Below are 17688 nucleotides of genomic sequence, written 5' to 3'. Positions count from 1 at the left end.
AGGAAGCAAAACTCTGAAGCCCTCAGTCTGATAGTGCAAGAACAAGAATACTACCCACAACCGCATGAGTTTAGAAGAGATCTTTCCCCATACAAGTCTCAGATGAGAACGCAGCCTCAGCCAACATCTTTACAGCCTTCTAAGACCCTGAAAGCAGAGCACTCAGCTAAATTGTGCCCAGACATCTGACACCCACAGAAACAGATATTAATGTATGTATGTGTTTTAAGCTGCTAACTTTGTGGTGATATTATGTAGCAGGAGATAATATACTGTTGCACAATAAAGTTCTTCTACCAAATGCTACTGCTTTGCTAAAATACTGATTTTCAACTACTCTACACATCAAGCCAACTTCAAGTCAAAGTCACAATTATCCTTAAGCAAAATTCATGTACCAAGATGTCAACACTAATCACATATGACCCTGCATTTTATAACAGCCATTTTAACAACCTTGTCTTCTAATTCTATTATCTCTGTCATTTCTATCTATTCCCATTGACTGAGTTTCTCTTCTGTCTTCAAGTTCACTAATCTTTTCTTCCATAATATCTAAAATGCCATTAATGCCATCCAGTGTATTTTTTATGTCACATATTATAGTTTTTGCTTCTAAAAGTTTGACCTGGGTCTTTTTTTTTTTTTTTTTTTTTGATCTGGGTCTTTTTATACCTTCCACGTCTCTGCCTAACTTTCTGAACATATGGAATACGGTTAAGTTATAATAACTGCTTTAATGTCCTTGTCTGTCAATTCTAACATCTGTGTCAGTTCTAGATTATATTAATGATCTAATTATGACTCATATTAACCTGCTTCTTTATATATTTAGTATTTTTTTTTTTTTTTTTTTAAAGATGACCGGTAAGGGGATCTTAACCCTTGACTTGGTGTTGTCAGCACCACGCTCAACCAGTGAGCGAACCGGCCATCTGTATATGGGATCCGAACCCGGGGCCTTGGTGTTATCAGCACCGCACTCTCCCGAGTGAGCCACGGGCCGGCCCCTATATATTTAGTAATTTTTGATTGGACACTGGATATTTTACATTGTTGAGCATTGGGATCTGTTATATTTCTTTAAAGAGTACTGGACATTGACATGGCAGGTAATTACATTACTTTCAGATTAGTTTGCTCCTTTCAAGGTGAGCTTTTAAGCTTTTTTCAGACAGATCTAGAATAGCCTTTACTTTAAAACAAATTTAGCCCCACTAAGATATGACCCTTCTTGAGTCTCAACAAACCCTCCATTTAATGAGATCTTTCCACTCTGGCTGTACGGTACTCAAATAATTCCAAGCCATGTTTTGTTTTGTTTTGTTTTAAAAGATGACCGGTAAGGGGATCTTAACCCTTGGCTTGGTGTTATCAGCACCACGCTTAGCCAGTGAGTGAACCAGCCATCCCTATATAGGATCCAAATCCATGGCCTTAGTGTTATCAGCACTGCACTCTCCCAAATGAACCACGGGCCGGCCCTTCCAAACCATGTTTAAGCTCTGAGAACTGTTCCACATAGCTTCCCCAGAAATTATTCCTCTAATGAAACTGCATCTTTTATATGTACAGATGGGTATTCAGTCAAACATTTAAGGAACCACTAATTAAATGTATGAAACTCGATCTAGGCATAGCTCCCTCCTCTCTGGAACTCTGCTCCTCAAATTAGAACCACCTTGGTCTCCCCCAACTCCAATCTTTGTTTCCTTAACTCTGTGAGGTCACATGGCTCTATCTGGAATCCTGCTCCCTGCACTGAGGTCTGAAAATTGTCTCCAAGCAGAAAAGTGGGCTATCATAGGGCTCAGCTCATTTGTTTGTCATCTGTCAGGGATCACAGTCCTGTACTGCATATTACCCAATACCTGAAAAGTTGTCCCATGTATTTGTCCAGTTTTCTAGATGTTTATGATGAGAAGGTAAATTCAGAATGTTATTGCCTCATAGTCAAAAGCAGAAGTCATGATTCCTTACAGTGAATTTTAAACTAAATGATTTATAAGATATAATTCCTAAACAGACACAGACACACAGACACAGACACACAGACACACACACACACACACACACACACACACACACACACACACACACACACACCACATTAGCCCATCTTCATTTTTTTCATGGCATTTATCACTTTTTGTAACTATGTTATTTACTCTGTTTATTCTACATCTTGCAATAGAATGTAAGCTGAGAGTGCACAGATCTTGTCTGTCTTGTCACTCCTATATCCCCAACACCTAAAACATATCCCAGTCAAGAAGACGCACTGATAATATTCAGCAAAGTAATTAAATCAATAAACTTTTTTACAAGTATTTCACTTAATATATACCGTGAACTCTTCTCGTTAGTAAATTCAATCTAGATGCAGGTAAGCCTGACCCTGGAGAGTTTCTTAGAATTGTCTATTATTTTAATTAGCATCATCTAAGTAAAGGTTCTTGGTTGCAAACAAAAGAAACTAGCTCTGGCTTTGTTTAAGCTGAAAAGGAAGTTATTAAAGTATATTAGACAACTCACAGAAAACCCCATGTGAGCCAGGCTGTAATGCTACATATTCAAGAGCACCCAAAATTCAAACCACAGGTCTGGTCCAGGGAAGACAACACAAGATTCAGTCACTGCAATTTGTACTGATACCACCAACATCAGAAACTCTATGCTGCAACTGTAATCTCTTTCACTGCTGCCTCTGGAAAACAGATGTAACTGCCACCCCCCTTGCAATGCAGAACGCAGATTTTACAAAGTGCCTGCTTCTGCAAATCACTGGCTTCTGAGGTAGTCAAGCACAAGCAGGAATGCCCCAGGTCACATGATTGCACCCTAACTTCAAAAGATGCAGGGAAAGTGAGCTTCCGTAATGGAAAGAAATCTCTATCTCCCACCAAGACCCCTAGGGTAAGGAAATCCCCAACATGGAAAGGTTAGATTTTACTGTTTATCTTACGAAAGACTAATGAACCAGGCGCACAAGGTATCAATCCCAGTATGTCAGAACTTTTATCTATTTCCTCAATTAATGGTTGCAGAAGCTCTGTTTTTCTTTCTTTTCTCTCTAAATGTTTAACTTTAGCGCACTTTACTGTTCACTGGGCTGTTTATTATCTGGAGGCAACATACGCAACCTACTATGATTAACCCAAAGCAAATTTGCTTCCCTGCAGCATAGTCTTCTTATAAAATAGGGATAATAACCAACTACCTTGTAGAGTTGCTGAGAATATTAAGATAATAATGAATATATTCAGTGGCTGGCCTATAGCAGGTAATTGATTAATAGTAACTACTGTTACTATTACTAAATAGTAGCTTGTTTTTTAAGAGGAGAAACTCAGATTTACATGAATGCCTCTTTTAGAAAATAATCTGTCAGTAGGCTGAAGAGCCAAGTTTTTATTTTACCTTTGTATTATAAATGTTATCTGTCCCTCCTCTCATGTTATGAGATAAAGCAACAAGTAGCTTAAAGTAGTCTAAAATGTTGCCGCCAAAACTATGTTAATGAAATAATTGATTAATTAACAAAACTGCTCACCCAAGCCACAAGTCAGGTTTTCCTTCACATTTCTGTCCAGTGAGCTCTGACTATACAGGTTGAGCATCCCTTATCCAAAATGCTTAGGACCATAAGTGTTTTGAATTAAATTTGAAATATTTGCAGAATAACATAAATCCAAAATCCAAAATGCTCCAGTGAGCATCTCCTTTGAGTGTCATGTCAGTACTCAAAAAGTTTCAGATTTTCGAGCATTTCGGGTTTCAGATTTTCGGATTAGGAATGCTCAACCTGTGCTGAAAAACTTCATGAGGGCAGGGACTATGTATATTTATCTGATTCACTACTATATCTCAAGGGCCTATAGCATAAGGCACAGAGAGAAGGCCTTCAATAAATTACTTGCTTTTCCAAATATTTACTACAGATCTAGTCACTGAGAAAGGTTACAAAACTACATTGAAACAAATCTCTTATAAGCTTTAAAACAGCTCATTCACCTGCATCAGCTTCAATAATTTTCTAATTACAAGACTCATTTGTTTGAAAACCTGTCCACACAATGCACAATCATTCTTCTTGTTCTGTTGTCCAAATGTGAAGTAGAAGTTAAAGCCAAAAAGCATCCACACAGACTACTTTCTTCACTTTCTTGTCACTTTTAAATGAAATCAAAACTAGAGCTTATTTTAAATGTGCACCTGACAGCTACTACAAATGTTGAATCTACATTCCAGTTACTGTTTATTAGTGCTCATAATGTGCCAAGTACCCTGCCAACCTCTGAGATTGCAAGAAAGAGCAAAACACTAGTGCCCCTGATCTCCGGAGGGCATTAATCAAATAAGCACTAAAAAAATTACCAACTGTGATAAGCATTATGAAGTAAGGGTACAAGTAGACAGGAGATTTTAAAAAACAAAGAGCTGACCTGGGGCAGGGGGTAGGCACTCTTGACCAAGTGATGTGAGATGAAATTGAAAGAGGAAAAGAATTTAACTAAAAGAAAAAGGTAACAATTCCAGGCCAAGGAAGCAGCATGTGCAAAGACTGGGAGCCAGCACAGTCACGAGACCTATGAGATGAGACTAGTAAGTAAGCTGGAGCCAGATTATTCAGGTAGGCAGGGGTTTACAGGTCCTGTGACCAGTTTGTCTTTACCCTAAAAGTCAGAATAAGCCTTAAAGAGTTTTTTGAAAAGGACAGAATTCTTATTCCATCTATTTGCTCAAATTCCTCTTCAATTTCTGCCCATTCAACTGAACTTTCCTTATTCCTTGACTTTCCCTACATGCTTGCATTCTACATTTTACATGTCCATATATTTGTCTTTTTCAGCAAACAGCCTTCCTCCAAACTGTCTCCCATGAATCCTAAGACTCCTGGTTTCAATTTTTTCCCTCTGCATAGCTGAGTCGAATACTGCTGAGTAACTGTAGGCCTTTAGGCCAATTCCTAGGTAAATTTACTTACTGTTACTGATGTTTTGAACTGTACTACAGAACCATTATAAGGAAATGCAAAAAATTAAATTAAAATGTAAACTACCCAATGAGATCATGTTAGTTTTCTTACCATTGTTTTGTAAAAGTTTTTCAAAACAGCAATCTTTTATACCATAGAAGCAATGTCTCTCAATAACAAATATGCTTAACATAAAGTAAAAAAAAAAAAAAGTGTGATGAGAGCTGTTCTTCCTAAGAGAAAATGATCAAATCAGAACAAATTTTCCAGCAGACAGTATTTGTCTTAAGGACTGGAGTCCTATCTATATCCAAATAAACTTTTAACTCAAAAGGACTCTAAAATAAGACAAAAAATTTTGACCATCAAAAAGCAACATCAAGAATTATTCAATTTCGTAGACTCTGTGTTCCCTTTAACGAAAATTTACGTCTATTCTAGACTGAGTTCTTAAGCCTACTCAGGAGACTATTAAAGAGTCCCCTCACCAAAACATAACTTCCATGATGGCAAGACAGTGGTAGCCTTTGTTTTAGCATTGATTCCCAAGCCTTAGTTCCATGTCTGGCACTATTAGGTACTAATAAAAAGATCTACCACCCCACAAGATAAATGCTTTTTAGATGATCAGACTCACAATTAGGATACATGTAAAAATAAACAAATATGAGATTTTTCAGGAAAATAATAAGACATTCAGAGTAAATTAAACTGCTCACATGCTCAGCTACTCTACATCTTCTAAACAATGTATTATGACACAGCCTTTTCCTCTCTAGACTCACAGCTTCAAACAGTGCCTTTTCCCACTGCCCCATTTTTCAGCAGCTCCTTAAAGGTACTGCAAATTATTTCCACCTGCTTGTAATGGAAGGTCTGAACTACAATCCTCATTTCTTCAACAGTTCTTCCAGGTCCTCAGTAGGAAATACTCTCAACTGTCCTACTAAACCAACCATTCTACTACTAGAACCTTTTACCATACAGTACTGCCACCAAATTTTAATTCTCTCCTTTCTATCTTCATAAGCTTAGCCACACTGCTGTTTGAATCCAGAGATACTCATTTGTTCTGGTGAAAATTAAAGTATAATTAAGAACAGTTTAACGTGTTCCCATCAATCCTCTACTTTTCACCTCTTTTTATTCTCTCATACTATATACCTAGAAGAGTCCTGCCTGCCTAACCCTTGTTACAATGTCATCTCTCCCTCACCCACAGATTTGTTATAATTCTCCTGCTAAAAAATCTTCAATCACCCAAATTCAAATTCCTTAAAATATTTAAGACTCATCGCTCTCATTTCCCACTAAAACTGTCCCCATCCCTTCCTAAGCATGCCAAACTATCTCTCTTGTGCTCTCCCTCTCTCTCCAGGCATATGACTCTGTCATTCTCCAAAGTCACCCTTCAGGTCCCCCACCACCACAGGTTGCTCACATGACCTTCTCCAGTGGACTGTCAAGTCTGCAGGTTCTATCATAAAAAGCCTAGCCATTGTTTGAGATCAAGATCATTCAGTCCCATTCCTCCACAATGCACACTCAATCCCCAGAATTCTTCTCTGTGTTCTTCTAGTGCTTCACATGTAAATACCTTTAATTGTTAGCCATGGTCTTGTCTGTGTGAATTTTTCCTGTATACACACATCTATCTCAACACTAGAAACAGAGGTAACCAAATCTTACTCACTTTTGTAGTCGAAAGCTTCTACTATCATAACTCGCATATCCTATACAGAGGACACTCAAATGTTTACTCAAATAAAAAGGAGTATGCTGTACGTATCAAAACATCAGTTGTTCATTCAAGAGAAGAAAGGAAAACCAGAAAATATTTTTAACTATATATTCAACAAACAACGTTTTGTTATTTAAAAATACAAGGCTTGTAGTACAACGTGAAATAACATGTTCAAAGTCAACCATAATTAAAGAAATGCAGATCCAAACAACTACACACCGTTATTCACCTATCAACTGACAAAGATTTAAAAGTTTGATAACACCAGTGTTTGTGAGATTTGGGAAACTATGCACTCACTGTCAGACACTGCTGGAGAGAGACTAAATTAGAAAACAATTTGGCAATTCATACTAAAATTTGCATATACCTGATGAACCAGCAATTTTTCTTATAAATATGTAAATATTTTCACAGAACACAATTATATGTACAAGTATACTGCTGCATTGTCTTAAAAACCAAAAATATGGGGCTGGCCGGTTAGCTCAGTTGGTTAGAGTACATCCTTGTAACACCAAGGTCATGGGTTCAGATCCCTGTACTAGCCAGCTGCCAAAAAAAAAATACATATATATGAAAACAATTTAAATACCCTTTAACAGGGATTGACTAAATAATTTGAGGTATACCCATAGAATGGAATACTTCCCAAGTATTAAAAACAACAGGGAAAGAAGCTCTATCAACTGATATGGGAATATTTCTAAAACAGATCAGGTAAAAAGAAGCTTAAGTTGCAAAACTGTGCATTTAGTATAATAATACCATGTGTTTGGGTTTTAAGGTCACAGTGACTATGTACATAAACACACACACATACCCCAACAATATCTATAAACTTAAAAACAAAAACAAAAAAGTGGGATCATACTAAATATAGTTTTTTAACACAATACATATTAAATGTATAATATATATAATTGTATACATATATGCATAGAACATTTCTGATAGGAAAAACCGTGAATGGTTATTATCTACAGAGCATGGGAAGGGGGGATGATCTGACACCGTTCCACAGGGCTTGATTTTTTTTTAAACTATGAGTATATATCACTTGTTGATTTTAAAAAACTAGAATTTCCTAGGTGCTCAGAACTGTACTTTATATTATATGCTTGATGTTGTAAGACTGTTCAAACAGGAGCCCTAAACAACTAATAAAACACCAAGAAAAAAGGGACACTCCCTCTAGTCCAACAATTACACTATCAAGCCCAGTGGGTCCTAGGCAGAATTATCCACAATGCCATTACCAACACTTTCAGTGACAGGAAGCCACAAGAGGCAGGCTAATGCTACCAACCTCTGACTACCAGAGAAGTCCCACATGAACCTTCCCATTACTACACCATAAACTGACATTTCTCAAACATTCCCTTCAGAAAAGGGCACATATGCCATACTCTTCCTTCCCCCTTTCCGAAAAGCTTAGTGCAGGTGCTAATCTCTGATTTTTTAAGTAACATCCAGCTAATTGGTAAAAATAAAGTGTTAACCTGATAAAAGGTATAGAATATTCCTCTAGGACTATTTCCATTTTAGATTAGGAAATCCAGATCTTACCTTGATCTAATGGAATGAATTCCAACAGTGAAAACTGCAAGCCACCAGATGAAAGGAAACAGTAATTTTGGGACAAGACTTACCTCTGTTCCTTCTAATCATGCAAGAAGCTACCTATCTACCTACCCTAATGCTATATATATATACTACTCACTATAGTATTGATACTAACAAAACCTTATTTAAAACCTTCTACTTCTCACCTTTTAATATTCACATGACTAACTCAGACTATTTTCCTACAGGGCTAAAGGACAGTTAAATTCTTTTTTTTTTTTTTCTTTTGTCTTTTTCGTGACCAGCACTCAGCCAGTGAGTGCACCGGCCATTCCTATATAGGATCCGAACCCGCGGCGGGAGCGTTGCTGCGCTCCCAGCGCCGCACTCTCCCGAGTGCACCACGGGCTCGGCCCTAAAGGACAGTTAAGTGAGCCAACCATTCACTAGAAATGAGCTTGCACATAAAAAGCAATATATTCTAGAATGACAGCTATCCCTTATATTCTAGAATGACAGCTATCCCTATAAAAAAAAAATCCCAATGCACCTTGTATGCTTTGTCTTCTATCCCTTCTGTAGAAAGGACAAATAACCAGGAGTCAGAAAAACTAATGCTAGCCCCAGGCCTGCTTATTCTGAGGCACTGGTTAGTCGCTTAGCTTCCTTGCATCCATTTTCTTCTCTAATATGAGGGATGAACTATATCAACGTTTCTCAAAATGTTTCTACTGAATCAGGATTACCTGGGGTTCTTATTAAGAAAGTAGCTTCCAGAGCATCACCCCAAGCCTTCGCCAAGAGAAGTATCTGAGCATGGGAATCCAAAACTTTGAAAAGTTTTCCAGAAGACTATTTGAGAACCATTAGTTTTCCCAAGTCCTTACTACATCTAATAATACTCTATAATTCAAAGGGATCCTAGAGCTTCCCCTTTTTTCAAACCCTCAAAAAATTAAAGAGGGAGACACTGGATAGTAAATTTATTTTTAAACATCACTACTATCATCCTTCTTGCAATGTTCAGTGACTCAAACATTTACTGAAATCCTGACAAGATGAAAGTTTCATTCTAGCATTGTCTGCTAGAGCAGGAATACATATAATACAGTCCAGTAAACTATTAAAACTAAATATAAAAACTTAGATTCCAAATATTGTTTGCATATGATACAATCACAGCAATCAAGAATCATGCTTCTATCAGAAAATGTCAGTAAAATAATATTCTATTAGACCCAAAATCCCTCACTACTAAACATACAGCTACATTTTTCTAATCTGAATATCTTTGTATATATTGCATAACTGATGACCTACTTGAATTTGCATACTTATAGTTCAAAAAATTAACGACCAAATACAGAAAATAAAACTTATTAATTAGTGCAATAAGTTGTCTTTTCAAAGTTTATTTCTGGAAATTTCTTCCAAAACATTCGAAAGTGTGACAATCAATGCTTACTTATCTCCTATTCCTCCCCCTCTTCCTTCAGTAGGAACAGATTTTCAACCAAATAACAACCCTACCAAAGACCACATATCCCATCCTCCTTTGCAGCTAAATATGGCCACTTGACTAAGTTCTGAACTATATAGGATGTGAAGAGAAGTCATGTATGCCACTTCCAGGTTTGTCCTTAAAGGGAAAGAATGTGCCTGCCCCACATCCTACTCCTGGATTATGGATGTGGTGGGGAGCCGCCTTGTACTATGACAAAAATGGTAGGTACCTCCTTAAGCATAGGAGGAAAGCAACAAGATAAAAGAAACTAAGGTCCCCCATATCACGGAGCCACTATACCAGCCTTAGATAACTTATACTGTTGTTTTCTGAGGTTTCGAAAAGTTAACTTCTCATTTAACTTCTCGTTCACTGTATTTAGTCAGACACAGACCCAATCTGCACTCTAATGCATATAAAAAGTTTAAATTTATAATAAATATTAAATTATAGCTACCTACCATCTCAGTAACGCTCTAAACATAAATTCTTACTTTGTCACAAGAAAGCTCCCTATTAGATAACCCTACTACTGAGATTACTGCTACTGTACCATCTTATATTAATATGGCATTTTTACATTCTCAAAATCTTGGGCAGGGCAGCTGGTGTTCTCCACATTTGGCTTATAGGATACTGAGGCACAGGAAAACAGGGAAGCTGTTTTGCCCAAGATTACACAGCTAAGGAACAGTACTCGGACAGGATTCAGCATATAGGTTCCTCATTCCGTCATTCCACATACATATACATGTATCTACACATACTATATGCCAAGCACTGGAGTTATAGCCGCGATCAATAAAACTTATTTCTGTCCAAATAAACCCTACAATCTAATGGAGAGGCAGAGACAGACATTACATGAATAATTATATATACAAACACATATGAATAAATATACAGCTATTTAAAATAGGGTTGTAAAAGAAGATCCTGCTCAGAGCAGAGAATGCATGGCCAAGGAACCTTATCTGGATTGGAGCTTGGGGAAGGCCTCTCTGAAGAAGTAATATTTATGCTGAAACCATAAGGATGAGTTATGAATGAAGAGGAGGAGGAGAGGGAAAAGGGAAGAAAGAAGGCCATGAAGAAATTTACATGTCAATCTTCATAAGAATCCCTTGGTAAGTACTATCAACCCCATTTCACAGATCCTCGAGGGAACTGATGCTTACCTTGCTTAACATTATGATGCCAATGGGGGGGGGAGGGAGAAGGGAGGGAGGTTTTGGTGATGGGGAGCAATAATCAGCCACAATGTATATCGACAAAATAAAATTTAAAAAATAAATAAATAAATAAATAAAATAAAATAAAATAAAAAAACATTATGATGCCAAGCATGGGCAGATCTTGTTGAGACTCCCCATCTGCTTGACTCTGGACAAGTAATTACCATCTCACAGGTAATCTTTCCTGCTGCCTCAACTGCTATTTGTAACTAGATATCAAGCAGATTTTGGATAGATATCCCAGTCAGAGCATCTTTTTTACCCAAACACAGGTGCCAAGATGCAAACCTTAACCATAAATGGCCATAAAATTTTTTAAATTAAAAAATCAACTCTTGTCATTGGAAATTTTATATAGTTAGAAAAATTAGGGGGATATTTAATGAACAGAGATATTATTTAAAATAGACTTGATGCTGAAAACCAGTTTCATTCCATGTCAAACCAGTTCAGTAGGCTCCCCCAAAAAGTCAATTTTAACAAGCATTTCAACTACGGGGAGATAAAACTCAAAACGATTTGTCAACAAGAGTAAAGACATTTTAAACTATTACTCACTGCATATTGGATATGAGCACATATCCCTCAAACAAAAACAAACAAACAAAAATATGTATCAGAGTGCTTCAAACAGTTCATGGAAAAATAGAATTAAAAGATAATACATATCTCTCCACAAACCTTTTGAAGTACTCTCATATATAACTTGTCAAAACTTAGTTTTAACAGTAATACAACTGCTCAAAAATCACCTTCTAAAAGAGAAGGTACATAACTCTGGTAAAAGAACCAACTTCCAAGAAATTCAAATGGTTCTATATGAGCAAAAAGTATGCCTCCATGAAACCACATCATTTTAGATGTTCATTGTAAGCTATAATCTCCAATAAAGAATTTTAAGTCATAACAGAACTTTGGAAGTAGAATTTTAAAGCAGAAGCATAACTTTTTAAAAACATTTAGCCAGCTTATGTGATGCAATATTTCCAAGTCATTTTGTTTTTCATATGACAAAAAATGAAACTAAGGTTGCCTGTAGCCACTAGATTAGGAAACAGGACCTATCTTCAATTACCCAATATGAACCTTAAATTAATTATTTTTATCATGGTAAGTCTACATTTCACTTTCACACACCCAATGTGAAACTCTAGCTTAACAACTCTAGCTTAACATTAGTGTTGACATAAGCAAGATTTCAAAAGATTTCTTCATTTGAGGACAACTGAGAAGAAACTTTAAGTAATTTAAAATAATTTGATGATTTTTTTCCTAAATAATTAAAAACAAATTTTAACCCCTCACAATTTTTAATCCAAAATTGTGCAAGCTCTTGGTTATGATTACCACAATTTCTCTAGCCATCAAAAAACTGCTCAATGGTCAAGATAACACACAGTAAGAAGTCTTTTAAAAGGCTTAACCACTACATATAGATAAGATGCTATTATACTAGTCACAGAACTCCCTTTGATAGGGCAAACTACGTTAGTATCAAGTTTCAGATGACTGTGTCTAATAGTAATATCTTTACCTCTAAATCGAAAATAGACAAGTATGGAGGCAAAATAACCAAAACACTCAACAGAAAGTAAACATTCGTAGTTCACAGTTTAAATTACTGCTTAGGAACACGACAAAATTATAAGACTAATTAAATTTTGAGAGTGAAGAGCCAAGTTCCTGACAAAAACTCTTTCTGGAATTTTTTGAGTTTTGTTAGGTTTAGAAGGTTAAGTTTGTTCTTGGGGTTGGGGGTGTGGTCAGAGGAAATATTGTTTCATGCAGGTGTGCTTGTGTGTACGAAATGTGAAAGCCCTTTGCAATAAGAGGAAAGCTAATGCCAAAGCAAAGACATATTGACACAAACCTAATCACAAATACCCAGAAAGTCACAAATTAAGCCCCTTTTTCTACTGGATTTGTTTTTAACGTCATATATAAGGCAATTCCCTTCTTGCCCATAATAGTTACTTCTATCCTAATTTTCTTCCCATTTCTAGATTTACCAACCATAAACATGCACGTAAAAACACCTCTGGGCAGCCTAAATTTCTAAGCTCCTCCTTTATTAAAAAAAATGGTTTTCAAGTAGTATCCAAGATTCAATGCAAATTAGCATCTTCTTTCTTTACATAGTTAACAAAACAAAATGCATGCCAAGGTCACTGCATATGTTTATAAGAAGTTACTCTGAATTTTGCTTTTGCAAGTAAATATTCATAGCACTATAAAAACCAATGTAAACTCTTTAAATACGTTGTTGCCCTTACCACTCCCCATCCCCATATCTTTAGTCATAAACACAGTAACTCTTCATAAATAATACTAAGGGTCAGACATCAGCCAATATTCTAGAGGTGAAAAAGATTTTTCCAACAAAAGGTCTTTTTAACTATCCACATTTCCAAACAAGACACTGCACTAAAATGGAATATTTCCATTTATCTTTAATGTTAGTGCCTCTAAAAAAACTGGACTAACATTAATTTTTGAATCCCCAGCACACAGTAATTTCGTATGTTTAAGTTTTTAATAGGTGGCACCAAAATGTCTTCAAAATGTTTAAGAAATTATCTTATACCTAAATTTCAAATTCCTAACAGTAGCAAATTTCTCACTAGATCACTCAGTCCATTCCCCACCCCTGCCAATAATTACCATTCATTCATTCAAGTCTATTCCTTCACATCTAAAATCTCATTTAAACACCCACCAGGCATAAAGTAGTATACCTTCGCCTTATACATATAAGGAGTGACCCTTCCTCCTAGAATAATTAATTTGAGCTCATGCCTTTCTGAGGTAAATATGAACTTTTTATACCCAGTTTTACAAGAGAACTCAGTGTAGACATTGACATGAGTCCTTAACTTTCTGGCAAGGTTGTAAGTCTAAATAAATTTGGACAGCTACCATAAACACTACTGCTATGCCAAGGCAAATCCTCCAAAACAGTACAGGGGTACTTTCAGTGTAAGTCACATGTACATTTAAAAACTTAACTATAACCAAGTAAACTTTCTCTTTAACTACTTTTTCTTTTAAACAAACTTCAGTCTAAAACCTTAACACATGAAATTTCAATTCTAGTCTCACGTTTGCTTTCTAAAAATAACATTCTCTTAAAGTAACTGTACAATCAAGATTGAAATTTAAGAAAACAAAAGCTAAAGGTAATTCCACTGACTTATTAAAACACCCCAAAATCTAAGTACTAAATATATTGACTCTTAAACACTTTGGTCATGTGAAGTATAAAGGATCACAGAAGAAATCTAAATATCCAAAGAAAAAAATGACAAAATAGCTTTATACAAAACTTTTTTATGACTCATCAATACTTAAAGGATGCCTATATAAAACCGTGAAGAATAAAACAAATCTAAAGGAATATTTTTTGATTCCTTCCATTCTAAAACTTGCTATATAGTTTTCTTGGGGGGAAGAAAAAGGACAAGTTGAAGAGGGCTCACCTCAACATTTCCTTTCCACCTCTGCAAACCACAGTTAACTCCACGCTAAAAACTACATGTGGACACAATCTCTAGGTTAGAACCCTGAGTCATTACACACATGTCGCTCCAAAATTTGCTGGTATTTTATAATAAGGAGTTATAACCCAGTGATTAAGAGCCCTGGCTCCAGACTCCTGGCTCCTGGCGTCCCAGCTGTATGACCTTGGACGAGTCACTGCCCCTCTCCAGGCTCAGGGTCCTCATCTGTAAAACGGGTAACAGTTCCTACTGGTAGAATAAGCGGGTTAATACCCGTAAAACCCTGAGTGCCTGGCACTATTCTTCCTAATCTTTGAGTGTAAAAACAATGTTGTAAGGTGTATTTTCTGACAATTTAGGAGGGATTCAAGAAACAAATGGTGCTGGCATTCAAGTGTTGCACCTAGATTACAGGATTCATATAACCTAGGGTAGAGCGAAAGGCACAGGAAAGTAGTCGAACCACTGACTCACTAATTTTGCCATTTTTAACTATTTCAGATTAGGGAGGGGCCTTTCGCTAACTGCTGAGACATTCAGTAGTTTCGGTGGCTCTGGAGAGTGGGATTGTGGCTATAAATAGACTCGCGAAGTTCTGTTGCAATGCACAGGTATCAATTATAATTCACGTCTCCTCAGCCACCAACTCCTCCGGCTGCTAGGCAGGTCGTCACTCCATCTCGAGTGGCCAGAATACTTGCACTCCCTGACCAACTTCGAAATACACCGAGTCCCCCTCGCTCCAGCGCGGACCCCCAAGGGCTGCCGAGGGAGCGGGCTCCCGACCTTCGCGGACGCCCAGCCCGGCCCTGCCTTCCTCGCCTAACCGGCAGCCAGCCCCATTTTCTTAACCAGTGCATTGTCCTTGCGAAGAACCCCGGCGGTTCCCACACTGGTGGGGACCGAGAGGAGGGACGAGGGAGGAGCTGGGGAAGAGGATGAGGAGGAAGAGGAGGAGGAGGAAGACAACCTCCTCCCCTTAGCTCGGGAGACCAGTGAAGGTCTGGAGCTTTCTCTGGGCCCCCAGGCCCCGGCTCCTGGGAGGCCATGGCCCCCGCTCCCACCCTCCGCAACTTTCCCTCCGCTCGCACCCGCCTCTCCTCCGGGACTGGGCCTTCGGGCTCCCTCCCCCGGCGGCCAGCCCCAGGCCGGCGGCGCCTCCTCCTAAAATGGCAGGTCCCTCCCTCCGCCCGGCCGGCCTCGGTGCGGGCCCGGCTGCAGGCCGCCCGGGGAGCCGAGCGCCGGGCCGGGCGGGGCCGCGGCCGGGCCGGACACTCACCAGGACGATGGCGGGGCGCTCGCGCCGCTCCCTCCGGTGAGTCTCAGCCTCCGGCTCCCGCGTTGCGCTCCGGCCGCGGCCTCCGCAGCCAGAGCCGCCCCGGCCGCCTCTCGCCGCCCCCGGCGCTCCCGGCTCCTGGTCGCGCCGCAGCCTGCTCAGTCTCTCTCTGGCTCGCGGTTCCAGCGGCGCCCGGGGCCGGGGAGGCGACAGCCCCCTCCCCGGCAAATACCGCAGTCGCCGGACCCCGAGTCCCGGCGGCGGGGCCGCGCGGCCCGGCCCGGCGCTGAGGGCGGCGGCGGCGAGGCCGGGCGCCGAGTGGCGGCCGCTCCCGGCGGCCTCTTCCCGGGGAGGATTTTGTAAATCTCACAAAATGGCGCGCGCTCCAAACCTGCGCAGCGAGAAGCGCCGGGGCCCGAGCGGCGGCGGCGGCGGCGGCGGCTTCTCCGCCAGGAGAGCCCGAACCGCCCGCCCCCGAGTCCCCGCACAGACAGACACTCGCACACACACTCACACACACACACGCACGCACACTCGCCCTCGCACACGCTCACTCACACACACACTCGCACACTCACACCGGTCCCGCCCGCTCGCCGGCGGCGGCAGCGGCACCAACAGCAGCAGCAGGAACAGCAGCAGCAGAAGCGGCGGCGGCGGCGGCGGCGCCCGCACCCCCCGCTCGGGGTGTCCGCTCCCTGAGCCCGACCTGGGCCGCGATCAGCAGCAGCGACGGCAGCAGTCTCCCCGGATCCCCCTACCGCGGTTGCCGCCGCCACCCCCGCCTCACTCCAATGGGGCTTTTTATTATTATTCGGGCGGGAAGCGAAAGGGTTTAAAAAAAAACCAACCAACAAAATGGCGACGGACCGACCCGGTCGCTATAGCAACTGTCAATCAAAACGCAAAACCCCGGCTGACGTGCTGACGTCCTCCCCCCGCCCCCCCGGCCCCAAGCCGGTGGGCGGGGCCTGTTGCTCGGGTAACGGCAGATTCCGTTCCCTCCTTTCCCTCTCCCCCTTCGTCCCCAACCAACCACCCAACCCCCTCAGGTCACGTGAAGGATAAATTCGGAGCTCGGGCCCGCTACGAGTGTCAGAGGAGGGCGCGTGATTCGCTCGAGGGAGGGGAGAGGAGGGAGACGGACGCGAGGGAAGAGGAAGGGGAAGAGGAGGGGGGACGACGAGGCGGCCCGGCCTATGCGCGAGCACCCGCCGCCTCCCCGGCCGCCTCACTCCGCCCCGCGCCCGCGCCGACTGCGGCCCGGGGAGCGCGCCTGGACTCCCGCGCCGGAGCCCCCGCTTCCGCGTCGTGCGCCCGCAGTCCCGCCCGCGCGGGGGGGAGGGGCGCTCGGCCGCGGGGCGGGGACCCAGGAACCCAACCGGCTGGCTTGGGCCCAGAGGGCTCTCAGCGCTGTCGGGGAGCGACGCTCGCCTTTATTCCAGGGCAGCGCCCGGCCGCGTAGATCCTCGCGATTAAACTGTTCTTCTGAGGGCTCGCGTGATCCGCTCGCCGGAAAATGCCCGCGGAGGCCGGGATGGGGGTGGCGGTGGGGAGGAGGCCGGCTCCGTGTTGCAGACATCTCAGGAATTCCGGACGCTTCTCCGGAATCCGGGGTGCCCCTGAGGCTGACACCTTGATTAAATTGTGCCATTTGGTTTTTGTAACACCCAATACCGACGTTCAGAAATTACGGACGGAGCCATCATGAAAACTTTTTTAGGCTGTGCAGGCTCTCCGTGCTTTCCCAGCTATTTCATACCCCTCCCCGCTTTTCTGGGCGCAGCCTGCCTTCCTCCACTGGAATTCCTTTTAAATTAATCCTCTTGTGCTGTTACTGTATCCTTGTCGTACAACTCCCTGTTTTCCTTTTTCATACACCTTCTCA

The 17688-nt window shown here is 41.1% G+C and overlaps 1 protein-coding gene across 2 annotated transcripts in view; it reads right to left on the bottom strand.

Moving 5' to 3' along the window:
* The window catches only part of DYRK1A (dual specificity tyrosine phosphorylation regulated kinase 1A), a 133645-nt gene extending 116941 nt beyond the window's left edge, over positions 1 to 16704 (bottom strand). For both annotated transcript variants that reach the window (XM_063089998.1, XM_063090003.1), the window contains exon 1: positions 15804 to 16704. The gene's annotated coding sequence lies outside the window, so the exon portion shown is untranslated. The remainder of the gene's footprint in view (positions 1 to 15803) is intronic.
* Positions 16705 to 17688: the final 984 nt, after the last annotated feature.

The sequence above is a fragment of the Cynocephalus volans genome, chromosome 1 (genome assembly GCF_027409185.1).
Source record: "Cynocephalus volans isolate mCynVol1 chromosome 1, mCynVol1.pri, whole genome shotgun sequence".
NCBI lineage: Eukaryota > Metazoa > Chordata > Mammalia > Dermoptera > Cynocephalidae > Cynocephalus > Cynocephalus volans.
Note: the sequence above shows the minus strand (reverse complement) of the source record. Positions and strands in the feature narration are given on the sequence as shown.